The 16,797-nt window shown below is 60.0% G+C and overlaps 1 protein-coding gene across 5 annotated transcripts in view; it reads left to right on the top strand.

The window, feature by feature from the left end:
- Nucleotides 1–16,797, top strand: part of RBFOX3 (RNA binding fox-1 homolog 3) — a 424,204-nt gene that overhangs the window by 80,341 nt on the left and 327,066 nt on the right. The window contains exon 1 of one of the 5 annotated variants that reach the window (XM_074343844.1): nt 5,459–5,614. The exons of the other annotated variants lie outside the window; for them this stretch is intronic. The gene's annotated coding sequence lies outside the window, so the exon portion shown is untranslated. Of the gene's footprint in view, nt 1–5,458; nt 5,615–16,797 lie in introns of those variants that run through there. 5 annotated transcript variants of the gene reach the window in all.

Raw genomic sequence — 16,797 nt, 5'->3', positions numbered from 1 at the left:
CTAGGCTGTGCTGGCCGGGCAGTCAGGGCTGTTCTCAAGTGAGAGAACTTAGACACAGCTGGGCGAGGCCTTTTCTTGCCCGTGGCCTGGCCCGTCTCTCCTGCCTTGCTTTCCCCTCCCGGCTATCCCCTGGCACCTGCCCGGGAGCGTGGTGGCCGGCCTCGGTTCAGTGAGCGAGCCCCGGGGCAGCGGTGGGTGTGCGGGCTCCTGGGGCAGCCGCTCTGCCGAGAGGGCTGCGTGCCCTTCAGGGGAGCAGCAGAGTGGAGCTGGCCTTTGTTTCTTCCTTTCTTATACTGAGTTCACAGCTCAGTTCACCCCCAACTCCTGAGCTCCTCCGTTTACCTCCTTAACATCTGTTTCAGGACCCTGGCGCCCCCAGGCCTCTCCGGGCACCTCCCGGGCTCGGTGTCCCGAAGACGCCTCTCCTGGGCCAGCCTCCTCCTTGCGACCACTTCTGAGCTCTCTGCCCCGGCAGCGCTGGCCCCCCTTCGCTCGGAAGAAATGTTCCACTTATGCCATCTCCACCCTTCACATGATGGGAAAACAATTTTCGAAATTGTTTCTCTTGAAAGCAGGAAACCAGGAACATGGCTCGCTGGGCCTGGCGCCAGCCGCTCGGCGTCTCCGAGCTCCGTCCACCCCGCAGGCCTCCCTGCTCACTTGCTCGTTTCATCCTCACGCGGCTTTGGGAGGGGAGGCAGGTCAGGCGGTGTCACCCCCAGTTTGTAGATGGGGACCCTGAGAACGGGCTGATTCTTGCTGGGTGTCCTTCCTGGGGCTAGTTCTCACACCCTGTCCTCCTGTGGCGAGGAAAATGGTGAGAATCAAGCAGAAGCTCCCCCAAACCCCCAGGCCCAAGGCCCGCTGGCCTCGGGGGACTCTTCTCATGGTTCCTCCCTGGCTGTGAGCCTTGCGGCAGAGACACCTTGAACAAGCCTGGAGAGACCCAGAGGCAGACCTCTTTCCAGCACCATCCGACCCGGAGGAGGTGGGTCCTCGGCCCGGCCGTCACTCGGACCTCAGCTAGGCCCCCGCTCAGCCTCTCCCTTCCCCTGAGCAGCATCACCTCTGCATTATCCGGCTGCTGTGATGGATTTTGTACAGTCGGTCGGTGCACTTTAGCGAGTGATAGATTACTTTCATTGCTTTGCTTCGTGATTAATTTCCCATAATAGTCCTCTCTAACACCAGGGCGAAAAGAGGAGAGAGAGAAAAAAACCTACATGATCCACTTTGTGCTCGGAGTATAAATGAATGAGATTTAATTTCTGTTTAATTGTTTCCATAGCTCAACCTCTGCTGACTTCACAGGATAATTCACTTTGCAGTCTTGGGGAAAAGGAGGAGGGGCGGGGGACAGGCTGCAGCTGAGTGGTCTGCCTGTGGACACTGTTTAATTACACCTGATTGTCTTATCTCCTTGTAATTATTGGAGGCTCGTCAGGCCTCTCCGGCCGCCTCCCGTCGGCACCGAGGATCGATTCCCAGTCAGACCTTGGGCCAGCTGCCTTCAAGAAGGCCAGCCATCTGCAGGCACTGTGGTGTGGAGTCGAGAACAGCAGAGGGGTTCCTGAAGCTGCTGGTGGGGAGGCGGGACGGGGGTCATGTGGAAGTGGAAGTGGAAATTTCCTGATGTCACTGTTGATGCCACAAAAGTGGTGATACTGGCCCCCGACACCAGCGTGGGAGCTCAGCGGGTTCTTCCCCCCACAGCCCTTCCTCTTCAGGGCCTCTTTAGAAAGGCCGGGGTGGGCCGGTGGGTTTCCGCCGCCCCTCTTCCCGAGGTGGTTATTGGAGTCGTGCTAACAGGCCCTCCGTGCGCAGTGGCTGAAGCAGGTAGTGAGCGTGTGGCCGGCAGCCCGCTCTCCCCTGCGGAGTCCAGCACGCTGCCTTCTCTTTGTTTTGAGATTTATTGTGGTGAAATACATGTGACATACAGTTTACCATCTTAGCCACTTTTAAGCGTACACATCAGTGGCGTCAGGGACATGCGCATTGCTGTGCAACCGTCACCGCCATTCATCTCCAGAACTTTTTCATTTTCCCCAAGTGAAACTCTGCCCATTAGCCAATGACTCCCCCGCCCCCCCCGCAGCCCCTGCTAAGCCTCTGTTCAGCTTCCGGGTTCTAGGGGTTTGCTTTTTCTAGGGACCTCACACGAGTGGAATCACACAGTATTTGCCCTTTTGTGTCTGGCTTCTTTCACGCTTTCAGGAGTCACCCATGTGGTAGCCTCTCTCAGCACTGCAGTCCTTTTCATGGCTGGACAGTGTTCCATTGTGTGGGTGGACCACGTGTGGTGTATCCTTTCATGAGTGATGAACATGGATGTTCTGGTGGGTTTGGGGACAGTCCGGGGCCCACGGCCCCTTCTAGGCTGGTGTGAGCTTCCCATCCAAGTGACCTGAGCGTTTCCATCCCCTGCCCCTTCGTCTCTTCTCTGCCATCGGGAGGAGGGCCCCACGGCCCCTCCGGATGACCTCCCACTCGGGGCTCCAGCAGAGCTGGGGTTGTTTCCAGCCTTGAGCCATGGTCCCTCTGGCCGGGGCACGAGTAGGCAAGAAGCAGCTCTCACTGGTCCATCTTCATTTAATCCTCACAACAGACCCATAAAGAGAGGCTGGAGCCTCCATTTACATGTGGGGAACTCGAGGCTGAGGGAGTCAGGTGATCTGGTCAAAGTCCCTCTGGAAGGGTCAGCACCAAGCCTGGAGGCCCCGGCTTCTGGCTCCCACAGCCCGTCGTGTTGCTATCATCCGGCACTGCCTCGTCCTGGCCCTGCCTGGTGGCTTGCCATCCCGCTCCACCCTCACCAGATGGAATCAAGACACCCACTGTGCCTGGAAACTTCTGTCGGTAGCCGTGGAAACTACTCTGCAACACCCAATCTCCTCTGACTCCTTGAGAATCCTGCTAGGGACACGGTGCTGATGGAGCCCGGGGGTGGCGGGGGAGTGGCAAGCCGCAAGGCCAACAGTTCCCAGCTCAGCGCTACATCCAAGGTGTATCCAGCCTTGGTCCGGGGTTCATGGTGGTCCTGGGGGCCGGGGAGGGACGTGTACTGGTCGCTACAGTACCAGGTCACTGCCCTCTGCGTTTTGATGTCTCTCATCCTTGGCAGAAGTACAGGCTTGTGGGGCAGAAAGCGTTCATTTGTCCCAGGGCCTGGCACACAGGAGAAGCCCGAGGCAGGCCCCTGGGGCGGGGTGAGCCCTCAGGTGGCTCGGTGGTGTTGGCTCAGAGCCAGAGGGAAGATGGGCAGGCTCCATGTTTGGATCGTCTACCCAGGCTCCACGCTGGCAGGAGCTCGGATGGGAGTGGGGGCCGTCAGAGGGAAAGGCAGGTTTACACCGGAGTGAGGTGCCCTCCTGCAGTTCAGAGCAAGGATGGCAGGGCCCTCAGGAAGGACGGCAGGGCCCTCAGGAAGGACTTCTCCGCGGGCCCCCAAAGGCTGCGTGTGCTCCAGGCGCAGACGCATCCCACACCTCACGTTGGACCAGCGCTCTCTTCTGCCCCATTCCCACCGTGTGCTGCTGAGGAGGTTCCTCCAGGGTAGCCTCCTGGCCTTGTGGCCTTGTGTTTGGGGGACAGGACAGACGCACACAGGGAAAGGCTGAGAGAGCCTCTGTGTGTCCAAGCAAGCGGGGCTTCGGGGCCCTTGGGGAAGGTAGTGGGGCCGAGGGAGCGGCGGGAGGCCAGGGGCAGGGGTGGCTGGCTGCGTGCTCCTCCTCAACCCGGTGCCTGGCCCTTGTAACTTTGCATCTTAAACCCTGTGGGGACGGGAGAGGTCTAGGCAATGGAAATAGTTTGTTTTTCTTCATTTGCTGTGTTGAGCGATGGTCACGCCCAGGGGCTGCTGGCTGGCGCGGCCAGAGCTCATGCTAGCTCTCTCTACTGTCCTGGGGAAAATGTTCTTGGCTGTGGACACACAGGACCTTAGGCTCAAGGCTGGTCCAGGGGCCCTGGAGGTGAGCTCCTCGGCGGAAGCTGAGTTTCCGGAGGGAAGAGGGTGCAGTGTGGTCCTGGCTGGTTCAGAGCACCTGGAGGACGTGTGCAGCTGTGTGCAGGTGGCCTTCTGGTTTGTAAAGTGGGGCCGTTCTGGAACCTACCCTGTGTTTCTACGCGGGGGCTCAGTAAGGTAACGGGCACACACTGGTGCAAGCATGCTCTGCGTGTGCAGATGGTCATCTGGGTGGTTGCCAAGTGTCCCGAGTGGCAGGCTCCCACCTCTGCCCGCTCGAGTGGTCGAGAGGGTGGGGTGAGCTTGGCCTCCAGGTGCCTGGGTGTGGCCACTCAGTGAAGGGCGGAGGTTCTGATAGCTTCTCTGCCCGGTTCGGGTTGGAGGGGGAAGAGGCCTGCCCTCAGCAGGTCTGGGTGCCCTTCAGGCAGGCCTAGCGGCTCCCGGGGGTGGAGGGTCTCTCCCTACCGCCCTTCAGTGAGTAAAAATGCCAGGGAAGGCCTGGGAAGGGCTGGCTGAGGTCCCAGGTGCTCCCGTGGACCAGTCATGGTGTCACGAGGATGGACAGGGTGTTTTGGTTAGAACAGAGGAATGGTAATTTGCCAGCATCGGGGTGATCTGGTTACCGGATGACGAGGGGCAGTCGGGAAGACCCACCCAGAGGTCCACTAGGGTGTGTGCCCGGCTGGACACGGAGGGATGGCCCACGGGGGCTTGTGAGGAGCTGACACGCGTGCTGTGTCCTACGAGGCAGGTACTCTTGTCGTTCGTGGGCAGCAGAGAATCTGAAGCCCAGGGAGACCCAAGGCCACACAGCCTGCACGTGGCTGCCAAGCAGCCTGCGCCGTTTCTCCAGGAGGATGAGGACTGGGCATCATGGTGGCCGTGTCCATGGTGATGTGCATCTGGCGCTTGTTACCTGGCGGATAAATTACCAGCTGACTTCATGGTTCTCTCGGGGTCGCCTCCTCTATTTAGCCCTTCCCGCCCCGCCCCCAGCCCGCAGGGCAGACCCGAGACCCCCGTGGGCTCCCCGTGCTGGCTTTGTTCTCAGAGCCCACGGGTGTGTATCAGGCACACACACACACCCCTGTGTGGATCTGAGAAGGTCCTGAAAACACCCAGTTCGACGGGCAGGGTTCCTTCCCCCTCCCCTCTCCCCCCCTTCATCCTTGGGAGGTGCCCCAGCCCCACCTCCGCCCCCTCCACCAGCTGAGCAGGAGTTCTGCTTGACCTGGGGACCCTTGCTTGGAGGGCGGCCATGCTGGCAGGAGCCTCTGCCTATTAGTGGAGCCTGGAGTGTTGCCTGGGGTGGGGGAGCTGGGGGCAGCCTGGGTTCTGCACGGCTTGGTGAGTCTTCCTGGCTTCTAGTGGATGTGGGTCCTGCGGGCTTGGCCTTCCTCCGCCTCTCCCTTGCTGAGAGGCTGCTCCCAAGGCTCCTCTTCGTCCTGGAGGAGGAGGGGCGAGGCCTGCCCCGCCCCTGGGGCTCGCAGGTGCTCCGCCTCCAGTCCTGGCCGCCCTCCTTTCCCGCACCTGGCCAGGAGGAAAAGGCTCAGGGACGGGTGCCAGGGAAACGTCCCCACTCTCACCTCCTCCATTAGTCACCAGCTAGCAGGGCACCGGGGTCCCTGTTTAAGACGCGCCGGTGGTTCCGAGGTGAGCACAGGCACTCCCAACCTGCGCCGTTAATCTGCTCCCTCTGAGACAGGCTACCTCGGCCTGTTAATCACTTGCTGTAATTACAGCCCCAACTTTGCACGGGAATGTTAATTGATGCCTTGGATGGAGGGGCTGCGCACGCACGGCGCCCTTCTCCCGTGGCCCCCAAATGCCAAGGTCATGGGATTCGGTGGGGCTGACAGCGCATAGAAATGAACGTGTCATTGGTGGGGGTAGGGGTGGCTGGCTGCCAGCAGCAGCAGCGTTCCTCGCCCCTGCCCATGTCCTGCGTGCTCACCAGGCCAGGCAGTGGGTAGGAGGGGGGCCACCGTGGAGAGTGAGGGCTGGGGCTTGGCAGGCTGGGGCTCGCCCTGCTGGGGTTCAGACTGGAGCCCCGAGGAGGCTTGCCGGCCTGCCCGTGGTGTGGCCGTGGTCGTCCTGCCCGCAGGACAGGATCAGCGGCTTTTCCGTGATTCCTCTGTTCACGCCAGGCAGTTCTGCTTTGTCCCCTGCAGAACATTTGGCTGGCTGGCTGGCTGGCTGGCTGGCGGGGCTGACTTCAGGCTGTTCCCGGAGCTGTGTGAGGCCATTCACACCACCCCTTGGGGCCTGGAGGCAGTTTCATGGCCTTCCCTGCCATTTACTCCTGTCACGAAGTTTGTTTTTCTCCGATTGTAAAAGTAACGTAAGCTTATTAGGAAACGTCTGGCAGTGCCCCCTTTCTCTAGGCTTCTGGGCCCAGCAGGAGGACGGAAGGGGCTTGGCTGATTGCCGAGTGCGGGCCCGTCCTGACGGGTGGGAAGCTGAGGCTCAGAGAGGGACGGAGTGGGCCTCCCCAGGGCCGCTGGGCCAGTGGCAGCACAGGCTGGGACCCAGGCTCCTGCTTCTGATCAGGACCCTCCCCGTGCTGCCTGGACCTCCCACACCGTCAGCCCAGCCTTGGATTCTGGCTTGAGCGTTCCCAGCGGGGCTGGAATGACAGAACGATGGAGGCCTGGAGGGAAGGGAAGGGGTGGGTCCCTGGACTCTTGCTGACGGCATGGTGGGGAGGAGGCCCTGTCAGCCTCTTGGTGGTCCTACTTACCTACGGTGCCTTTGGGGACCTGAAGGTAGTTGCGGTGAACAGAAACACCCTCGTAATCTGAGTGTGACCTCTTGGAGACGGCAGGGGGCATGGGGCCAGGCGGAGCAGGTGATGGAAGGACAGAGGGCCCTTCTCTTGCCGTCTGGTCTGTCTTATCTCCGAAGGTCCCGTATGTCCTGGTGGGGGCCACCCACACAGGGACACAAGGTGCCGAGTCCTGTCCGCCCCGACACCACCACGTGGACACCCGCTGCCCTTTTGCCTCATCCCTGGGGGGCCCCTCGCCTGAGAAGGGGACCCCTTGTGGCTTCATGGCTGTGAGGTCAGGGCAACCTGCCTGTCCTGGGGGACCCACAGCGCAGGAGGTCTGGGTCCTGCACAGGATGCCCCCAACCCCGGCAGGGGCCCCAGACTGGGACAGGGCGTGACAAGCCAGTGGAGCCAGCTCGGCAGCAGTGTCACCTGCCTGCTCTAGCCGCGTGGTCACCCTGTACACTTTCACTGCTGACCCCTTTCCAGCAAAAGTGGACAAATGGTAAATCCGCCACCAACCCTGGTTGCTGTGGGAATGCCCCCTTGGGGGTTAATGACATCCGCCTGCCGCAGGGACCCTGCCACCCCTTCTCCCACCCTGCTCCCCGCTCCTGTCTGCCCACCTGCCTTCACCGTGGCCTCTGAGGTCTGCCGCGTCCTTGTTACCAGCCAGGTTCAAAGCCTGTTCCGTGCGGCTTAAATCCAGGTGGGCTGCCGTCCTTTCCTGAAGTAACTGCAGCCAGGGTTCCGGGGCCCGTCTGCGGCCTTTGATGAGGAGAACCCAGCTGTTTGGTGGGCGTCCTGGTGGCAAAACTCTGGAGTCTGAGGCTTTCTCTCTCCCCCCCGTCTCCGTGATGGGGGTCTCAGGCCCTGGTCGGGTGGGGTGGGAGCCGGTCGAATCTGTCTTTCAGGGAAATGGGAGATTTTCCGGGCCTGCTCTGTGAGGCTGTGCTGACACCATGCCTCCCTTTCTGCTCTGTAACAGAAAGAGGATGTTCCCCTGCTGCCTCCATGGGGTGGCAGTTAGAGAAGCCTCTGGAACCTTCTAGAAAGGTACCATTCGCATTGAGTTACTTCATGAACATCTCCTCCAGGGGCTGCAGGATGCAGCCAGCTTATGAGATGCAGTGATGATGTCTACCCCGCGTGGAGGGCCTCCTCTGGACCCGGGACTCGGAGCCAGTGGTGCGTCACTGCTCAGCGTGAGGCGTTCAGGGCGCACTGTAGCCTCACGTCACCCCGGTGGGCAGTGGAGCTGTCAGAGGCGTGGGGGCGGGCATCCCTGGGCCTGTCCAGGGTCGGGGAGCACTGGGGGGTCTGATAGGCCCAGCCTGTCTGTAGTAAGAGCTGAGGCCTTGAGGTAACAGCGTCTGACTGCAGATGTGGGGCAAAAAGCAGGCAGGACAGAGAGGTCACCCCCACGGACCCCTGGCTGCCCCCTGCTCACTGGCCTCCTGGCTCTGCGGCCAGGAGCTCAGGGCCAGGCTCCTCTGCTCTCCCCTCCCTCAGGTTCCACGAGGTGTGCGGACCACTTCTGTGGGGGGACGAGGGGCAGCTGCCCGACAGCCAGTGCCAGCCCAGAACGCCAGCGCAGGCTCAGCACCTCACTGCAGGCCTCCCGTGGTGGCAGGGCTGGTGGGAAAGCCTGGACGCTTCTGCTCCTCTCCGTCCCGAGGCCTTAGCTGGACAGCACAGGGAACTGTGCTCTTCCACCCTCCCTTCCCGGGCCACCTCTCCTCTGTGGCCCATGGCCCGATGCTTTTGTCCTGCCAAGACTTGCTGGGCTGGCAGATGCCATCCGTTCCCCCACTTTCCAACCTGGGACAGGCAGGAGGGAGCCGGGGCGGATCGAGCTCAGCACCTCCGTCTGCGCCGCCCTTGACCTGGCCTTTCTCTCACTGTCCGGGCTCAGTCTTTGGTTACTGGGCTGAGATGCTCTGTGGGCTGGGGCAGCCGCTGCTGAAACAGGGGGCTGCCTGGGTCCCCGCTTGAGAAGTCTGACAGCACCTGGACCCAAGGATGGGCCAGGACATGGAGGTCACCCAAGCCAGCTTCCTGCCCAGCGGGCGCCTCCTTCCCCATGCCCCACGACAGATGGCCAAGCAGCGGCTCCTCCAACGTTCCTGTGATTCGTGATTTAGTGATCACGGGAGCCAAGTGACAGCTGGGAGTCCTTGTACCTCCTCCATGTCCTCAAAAGGGTCCTACAGTCCAGCTGGGCAGGAAGCTGGCATCCTTGGTCCCTCCCGCTGCCCCGGGCCCTCCTGCTCCTGCTCTGCTCTGGAGGGAGGCAGCTTCCACGTGAAGACACCGGGGTCACTCTTGTTGCCACACAGGGTCTGCGGGATCTCAGGTGTCTATGTCCTCACTCCGCCTCTGGGTTTCTCTTTTCTCCCTCGAATGCCGGCTTTCTCTGGTTATCTTCTTCCATGGCCTGGAAACATCACAAAGTCGGCTGTAAGCATCCACGCGTTTGGTTTGGATGAGAGTTGGGGGTGGGGTCACCTGGGCTTGAGTCCACCCTTGGCCTCTTGCCAGTGGTGTGGCCTTGGCCGAGACGTGCCCTCAGCCTTGGTTTCCTCAACCGTGAAGCGGGGGCAATGGCAGAGCCTCTTGGTTGTGTGGGATCAGTGAGACTTGCAGGTGAAGCATTCAGCACCTCTTCCTTGCTCTTAGGAAGCATGTAGTGGATGGCAGTGGTACAGATCAGTTTCACTGTCAAAATGCCCGTCTAAACCCCGTGGGTCGTTCAAGCCATCCAGCGCTGGTCACATCCTCAAGTGCACTTCGTCCCGGACGCTGCACCTCCCTGGTGTTCTGGCTGTGCCTGTGTCTCTGTCTGGGGGCTCCCAGGAGCAGACTCCGAGATAAGTGGTCAAGGCCGGTGGTGATGGGGAGGAAGGGACGTGGGGAGGGGGCCAGGGAGAGAAGCGGCCCGTGGCCTCCAGGGCAGCTGGGGCCTATCCCGCTGGGACTCTGGGTGCCGGCGTGAACGTGCCCCCTAGGGCTCTCCCACCACGGGGAGGGATCTGGGGTATGTGTACACCCACCTCTGCCATTCCTTCTCGAGGCTGCTCAGAGGGTGTGATTCCCGGACTCCAGGTCTCCGGGCCCTGGCAGGCGCTGGCAGTTCTTTGCAGGGACACAGCTGTGCCCTCCCCACAATGTCTAGATCTCAGCCTGGGGGTGAGGGAGGGGGATCCCCTTCCTCGGGGGCTCTTCCTGCTCAGACACAGAAGTAATGGTGGACCCTCATACCTGCTTTTCTCATATTTCTGGAGTTCTCTTTACCTTTCACTAGCCAGTCCCCTTTATCTCGGATCCCTGTAACAGTTCATCATTCTTTATATTAAGCATCCCCTATAATTTTGAGGCAAAATGGAGGTGTGGTTTTTGCCTCCTGAGTGGACTCTGATTGATAAAGAATTGGTACTGGGAGAGGCCCCAGGCAGTAGGCCATTTGGACACTGAAATGTTGAGGGAGAGGAGACAGGGCAGGGCCCGGGCAGTGTCTTCTGCAGACCCTCAGCTGCAGTGGTGCTGGTGGCGAAGCCGACAGCTGATGATACAGAGCCCTTTGGTGGTGCCCCCCCAGGATGGCTTTGGGGTGCCTCTCCGCCCACCCTGGTCTCAGAGCCGGAGCTGTGGGGACGCTGAGCAGCAGCTTCCCGCCAGGGGGCCCTTCACCTGCCAGGCACTGGCCTTCAGTAGGCAAAGCTGGCACCTCCCCAAGAACGATGTCCTGTGGCAAGTGGCCAGCTTTGTCACCAGGGAATGAATCTGTCTAACCTAACCTAACCTCCTTGAATCTAGCCTGATCCCACGTGCACGTACATGTGACGTACGGTGCTGGTGTCGCATGGTACCTGTGGTTGGCTGAACGGTGGGTTCCCAAATCCCTAGAACTTGGGAGTTTCACTTTACGTGGCAAGGAGGGACAGACTGTGATTAAGTTAAGGATCCTGTGATGGGGAGGTGACCCTCCAGTATCCAGGTGGGCCCCAGATGAACCCCAGACGTCCTTACAAGAGGAGGGCAGAGAGAGATTTCACACAAACAGAAGGAAGGCCATGTGACGAAAGAGACAGAGACCGAGTGGTGTGGCCACAAGGCAAGGAGTGCTTGGGGCCACCGGAAGCTGGAAGAGGCAGACGAAGGAGCCCCCCAGAGCCCCTGATGGGAGTGCAGCCCTGCTGCACCTTGACTTCAGCCCCGTGAAGCTGCCTTCGGACTTCTGGCTTCTGGGAGAGGATAGACTTCTTCCTTTGAGCCACCCATTAATGGCAGCAGAGACTCAACCCCGTGTCATAACAAAACACACCACCTTGGTAGGAGGCGGGCCGCGCGAGATTGGAGGGGCTCCTCTCCGTGGCTGTCCTCTGGCTTGGCAAGGGAGAAGCTTGGTTTCTAAATCTGTGCTGTTAGTAGATGACTCTGTTACGGATGGTTCCCTCTCATTTCCTCCTCTGCCACCTTCCAGTTGGGAAACATGTTGTGTCATAAAAGCTTTGGTGAATGAGTACTTAACATGCAGGCAGCCCCTGGGGGGGGGGGCTGACCTCCCTCAGACCCCAGTCCTAGGAGCTCTGTCGGGGGAGGGTCTCAGGAGCTCAAGAAGAGAGGTCTGGGCACCCCACCCCATGCGTCCTCTTTCACTAAGATGGGTGCTCATGACAGGGGCTGCTGGATTCTAGCTCTCGATGAAGGGTTTTATGCCCTGTCCTGGCCCGGGAGCCCCTGTTGACCCCACCGTACCCCTCTGGATCCCACAGGGCCAGCGCCTTCCTTCAGAGAGCTTGTGTTCTGACAGCTGGCCGTGGAGGAGTTTGTGGGAGTCAGGCTGAGGCCGGTCCTTCCTGCTGGTCAGCCCCCAGGACAGGGCGACCCTGCTCCCTCTCATCTGATTGTCTTGGTGGACCACTGCAAACCCAGTGGGTCCCACTTCTCCTCAGCTGCGGGGCTGCAGGAGGAAGCCCGGCCAGTGTGGCGGCCACGGCCGCACTGGCTGTCGGGCACAGAAGTGTGGCCAGGTGGGCTGAGCTGCCGTGTACATGGAAAATGCACATGGAACTCAAAGCCTCAGTGCAGGACAAAGGAGCTAGAATCTCACAGGTCATTTTTATATGGATGTTGAAATGATACTATATTGAATAGACTGTGTTAAATTGAAAAATCATAAAAATTACTTTCACTTGTTCCTTTTAATTGTTTTTATGTATGGCTACTAGAGAATGTCAAATTATAAAGGAAGCTCACACAGTGTTTCTGTTGGACCACACAGCTCCGGAGGCTGCCAGAGGCTCGCACTGCCCTACGTCTGCTTGTAGCAAAGGGGCACCGGTGGAATTGTACACGTGGAGTCAGACAGTATTTGTCCTCTCGTGACTGGCTTATTTCACTCAGCGTGATGTCCTCAAGGTTCAGCTGTGTTACAGCAGGTGTCAGAAGAGAGTTTAATGTTTTAAAAGCCCTTCCAGGTAGTGAGTCTCACTCCATTCTCCCCATCCTGTGCGAAGGTTACATTAGCCCCATTGTGCAGATGAAGGCACTGAGGCTTACCGGCAAGGCTCACTGGGACGTGCCTGGTGGTCACGTGGCTTGTGAATGGGGGCGATGACATGGGTTTTCTGACCTCCCTCCGTCTCTGTCCACTTCACCCTGGTCAGGGGACACTGGCATGTCCACAGCTTTACCGACACACCCCACCCACTGTTTTAATGGTAACTGTCACAAAAGTGGGAAATAAAATCAGTTCTGGAAGGAAGCCTTCTTTCTCTCAGTGTCCCTCTGTTTCCCTCTCCCCTCCCTTGAGATGAGGCAGGGTGGTTTCTAAGAATAACTCCTCGTGATGGGACAGGTCAGTTTATAAATACTGTATAACCTGAGATGATGGGTCCAATTTGAAGCCTGTTGACAGTGAGGCTTTGAAGGATGGGCTCCAGGCGGGGTGTGTGCATGCGCCTGGAATACAAATCAATAATTTATAAGGAGAAGGGCACGTTATGCAAATTCAAGGTATTGGCATTGTGTCTGCGACAGTTAAATGCTAGGATTCCGTGGAGGGAGGGGCTGAGCTGGGGCGAATCCTCAGCCCCTGGGCTCTCACGGGTTCACACTCGTGGGTGGGCATGAGGATGACCAGGAGAGGTCGGCAAGGGAGGTGACAGGGAAGCAAGAGAGGGCTGTCCCCAGGGGGTCCAGTTTCCTGGCCCTTGGACGTCCCCATTCCTTGGTAGCTAGGAGGGTTCCCAAGCGCGTCAGATACCCCGTCTCTCCGGCCAGAGAGTCTCTGGTGTCGGCGCGCTGTGGCGCCCAGGCCCCTCCGCCTCGGGGTGGGGTCGCGGCGCGGGGCGGCCGGAGCCGCCCACCGACCCGGCCGGCCTGTCTTCACCGCGGCTTGCGCGGCCGAGGGGTGCCGCTTACCGACCTCGTTACTCTCTTTCGTTTCGCCGCTTGGAGGAAGGTAATACCTTTCAGGTTTGACCCAATTTTACTTTTTGTTGTCATAACAGTGGCAAATCGCCCTTCGGCCCCCCCGCAGCGGGCCTGAAGGGGAAGTGACTAACGCAGGCGAGCCGCGTGGAGCCCCTGGCGCGCGGGCGGGCGGCCGCCGCACGCCCTCCGCCACGGCCCTCGTCTCCGCTGGGCAGCGATCCCCATGACAAATCATTCTTCCCCAGCACCCGAGAGCCCAGCTCCCTGGGGATTCTGAAAATTGCATTACCTCGACTTCAAAGTAGACAGACAGACAGACAGACAAATCCCCAGCACTGGGCTCTGCCGCTCCAGGCCGTGGACAGCCTGGCTGAACTCTCTCGGTGGTCACGCCTCGGCTGGGGCTGTGAGCTGCGCTGTCGCTCCCCGTTTCCAGTGGGGAAGCGGGGTCGTCGGCAGGGAATCGAGGCGTCACATGATCTGCCTGCAGAAGTCTTTCCTTCTCTGGCTTTGTAGGAGCGACGTCACTACAAGTTACACAGCGTCTGACACAGACAGAGGGAGAAGGGGAGAGGGAAACGGAAGGGGAAAAGTTGTATCCGTTAGCGGTTGCTGCCCTGCAAACTACCTCCAAAGTCAGATGCTTCAAACAAGAATTCTTCCTCTTCATTGCTCACCAGTCCCTGGGTCCACTGGGGGGTCGGCTGACCTTGGCTGGGCTCCTCTGTGGGTCTGCAGATGGATTCAGTGGCCCTGCTCCAGGCTGGGTGGAGCTGGGGCAGCCCTGCTTTCTGTGTCTTTTATCCCCTCCTGGGACCAGGGGCCCAAGAGAACTGTGGAAACATACGAGGCTTCTTCTGACTCAGGCTTGGAAATAGCTCGCCACCTCTTCTGGGACTCCCCTGGGGAGGCCGGCCTGGACGCCAGTCCCCGCTCCCAGCGTGCAGGGCGGCCTGGGCGGGTCTGGGGCTGGGACACCTCCTGTGCTGTCATGTTGCCCCCCCTTCCTTCTCACTGCTAGGGAGGGGGCGAGCAGAGGGCAGACCGAGGCTGGGGGTGATGGCATGCTGGCGGCGGTGGCCCTCCTGTCACTGCTGGTGGTAGTCCCCTGGGGCGAGTGTGGGACACCTGCAGAATCATTACTCTGATTATTGCTTCTTCCCAGATGTATTGATCGGGCTCTGGCGAGCTGCAGGGACTTGAGACGGCGACTGTGACTTGCGATCTATTGTCAGTCCAGGAGGGGACTTTTTTTTTTTAATTGAAAACTTGAAAGTAATTTACATAGTATGAAATGCACACATCTTCGGCCGAAGAGTGTTGACAAATGTACGAACCTGTGTAACGTCATGTAGGCTGAGACAGGGAACTTCCCCATCTCCCCAGGAAGTTCCTGATTCAGCAGAGGGGGCTGAAGTGCCGAGGGGGCTGATGTGTTGCAGGCAGGTGAACCCAGAGTTTAGGTCTGGCCTTGGCGGGACTCTCATGACAGCCACAGCCAGTGCAGGCCCAGGAGAGCCCAGCTCCTCTGAGATAATGGCCTGGCTGGGAGGGGGCCGCAAAGGGGCAGGTAGCCAGGAGAAGGGTCCTTGGCAGGAGACGGCCAGGCAAGGTCATCAGCTCGTCACCCTGCCTCCACGCGGTCACCCAGGAAGGCGTCCGCGTCCTGCTCTGTGGCCGGTGCTGTTCTTAAGAGCCCCTGACTTGTGGGGGCAGATGGGCCTTTGGCATTCAAGTGACAACCTTGTGAATACCCGAGACCTTACATGGGAGGCTCCGAGGTGGGCATCGCTGTGCCCCCAGGCTGTCGAGAAAAGGGACATGTGACATCTTGCTCTGGTGGCATTTAATGCCATGTCCTGCCAAGAAACCCTTCTGGGCGCTGTTTCTGCCGCAAATCCCTCTTGCTGTGTCTGCCCCGTTCGCCTCCTGTGCCCAGGGGAGGTGGGGTGGCCGAGAACCGGTGCCCATGCCAGGACCAGGGCAGCTTTCTCCTGGTGGCCGAATTATCCCACAGCAGGGCGCTCGGGGAGTTCTCAGAATGTTTGTGCAAAGGACATATGGTGACAGTAGCTAGGGATATATTTATTTTAAAGCATGTCACCATTTTAAGTTATTTCTCTGATGCATTCACTGTGTCCTGGGAGGGAGGACATTGCTCTGTGGACAGACACGCTGCCTCCTAGCTTCCCTAACAGAGGGAGCATTTAAAAAACCTTCCAGGAGACAGAGTCAGGCTCAGGCAAAACCCCGGACCTCTGAGTGCACAACAGAATGGAGGTCTTGGGGCCAGATCCAGGGACCCCAGGGACCCTGGGTCCGGAAGGGGCCTCACGGGAGGCAGTCATTCTGGTTCCTGCAACTCGACGCCAAGGAATGAGTCTTCATCCAGGCCTGCTGGCTTTTTATGACCCAGAGGCCACAGCACCCACTCAGAAGTCCCCAGCACCCCTCTCACTGGCGCCCTGAAGCGCCGGTCCCTACAGGCACTGAAGTGTCCTCCTTGGGGAGAGGGGACCCCAGGAGTCCCCCTTCAGCACTCTCCATCCTCTCCACTTCCCAAAAGTTAAAATCCTGTTAGGGTCTTGGCCCCCTCCACGTGTGATGTAAAGCCAGTCTCAGAGAGAAGATGTCAGCGGTTCGACATCAAAATCCTATGACCAGATGCCCTGTTTCTGCCACGCAGATGCCGGATGGCGCCGAGGAAGGTGGGAGAGAGCTCCTCCTGATCGCAGCCTGTGCTGCACCGTCGGCCGGGCCAGCTGCGCGGGGCTGAGCAGCTGTGGTCAAGGACCCCCTGCTCCCCCCGCAAGGCCTCTCCCCTCCCCCACACCCCCCTCTCTCCCATCCCCCCGGCCCCCCTCCTCTACTCCTTCTGACCTGACTTCCTCTGTCCCCTCCCCCGAGTCTGCACCCCCTCCTCCAATGCGCGCATCTCCAGATGTCTCAGCCCCCTGTGTCCCACCCACGTCTCCTTGCGCCCTGTGCCTGCGCCCTGTGCCAGCGCCCTGTGCCAGCCCCCTGTATCCTCTCCCCTTCCCACAGCTCCATCCCCTGTCCCGCCTCTACACCTCCCTTTGCCCCTGCATCCCCCAGCCCAGGGTCGCAGAGCTGGAGGCCAGTGCTTTTCATCAGAACTAGGGAGAGGGGCAGGCACAGGGGTGAGCCTGGAGCCGGCCATGTCTGCCCCACCTCTCAGGCCGTCTGTCCACAGAGCAGCCTCTGCGATTTGGGGCGGGGTGGGGGGGTGGGCCGGCCCATTCCCCACGGCTTGCCCTCGCGCTGCTTCCCTGGGCGCTGCCCACAGTCCATGCCCAGTAAAGGGTCAAAGCCCCCTCCTCACACCCCTCCCCTTTCTCCTGCCCTTTGTCGTATCTTGCAGGCCAGGGACACCAGCTCAGGGATGCCCTTCTGGGGCACGTTAGCTTGGGTGGTCAGGGAAGCCCTCTCATCAGAGCATGATGTCCACGTGAGGACGAGACGAGACGGAGCTGGCAGCCTTACATGGAGGCAGCGAGTCTCACCTGGGCGGGTGGGGTCGCCCGGCTCCCTTGGAGTCCAGTCCTGCTGGACCTCTTTGAAGCATCTGATGCCCTCCTTCCGTGACTGCTCCTTCCTTGGGCTTTTG

Source organism: Camelus bactrianus, chromosome 16 (assembly GCF_048773025.1).
Source record: "Camelus bactrianus isolate YW-2024 breed Bactrian camel chromosome 16, ASM4877302v1, whole genome shotgun sequence".
NCBI lineage: Eukaryota > Metazoa > Chordata > Mammalia > Artiodactyla > Camelidae > Camelus > Camelus bactrianus.
This window is presented reverse-complemented; position numbering and strand designations above follow the sequence as displayed.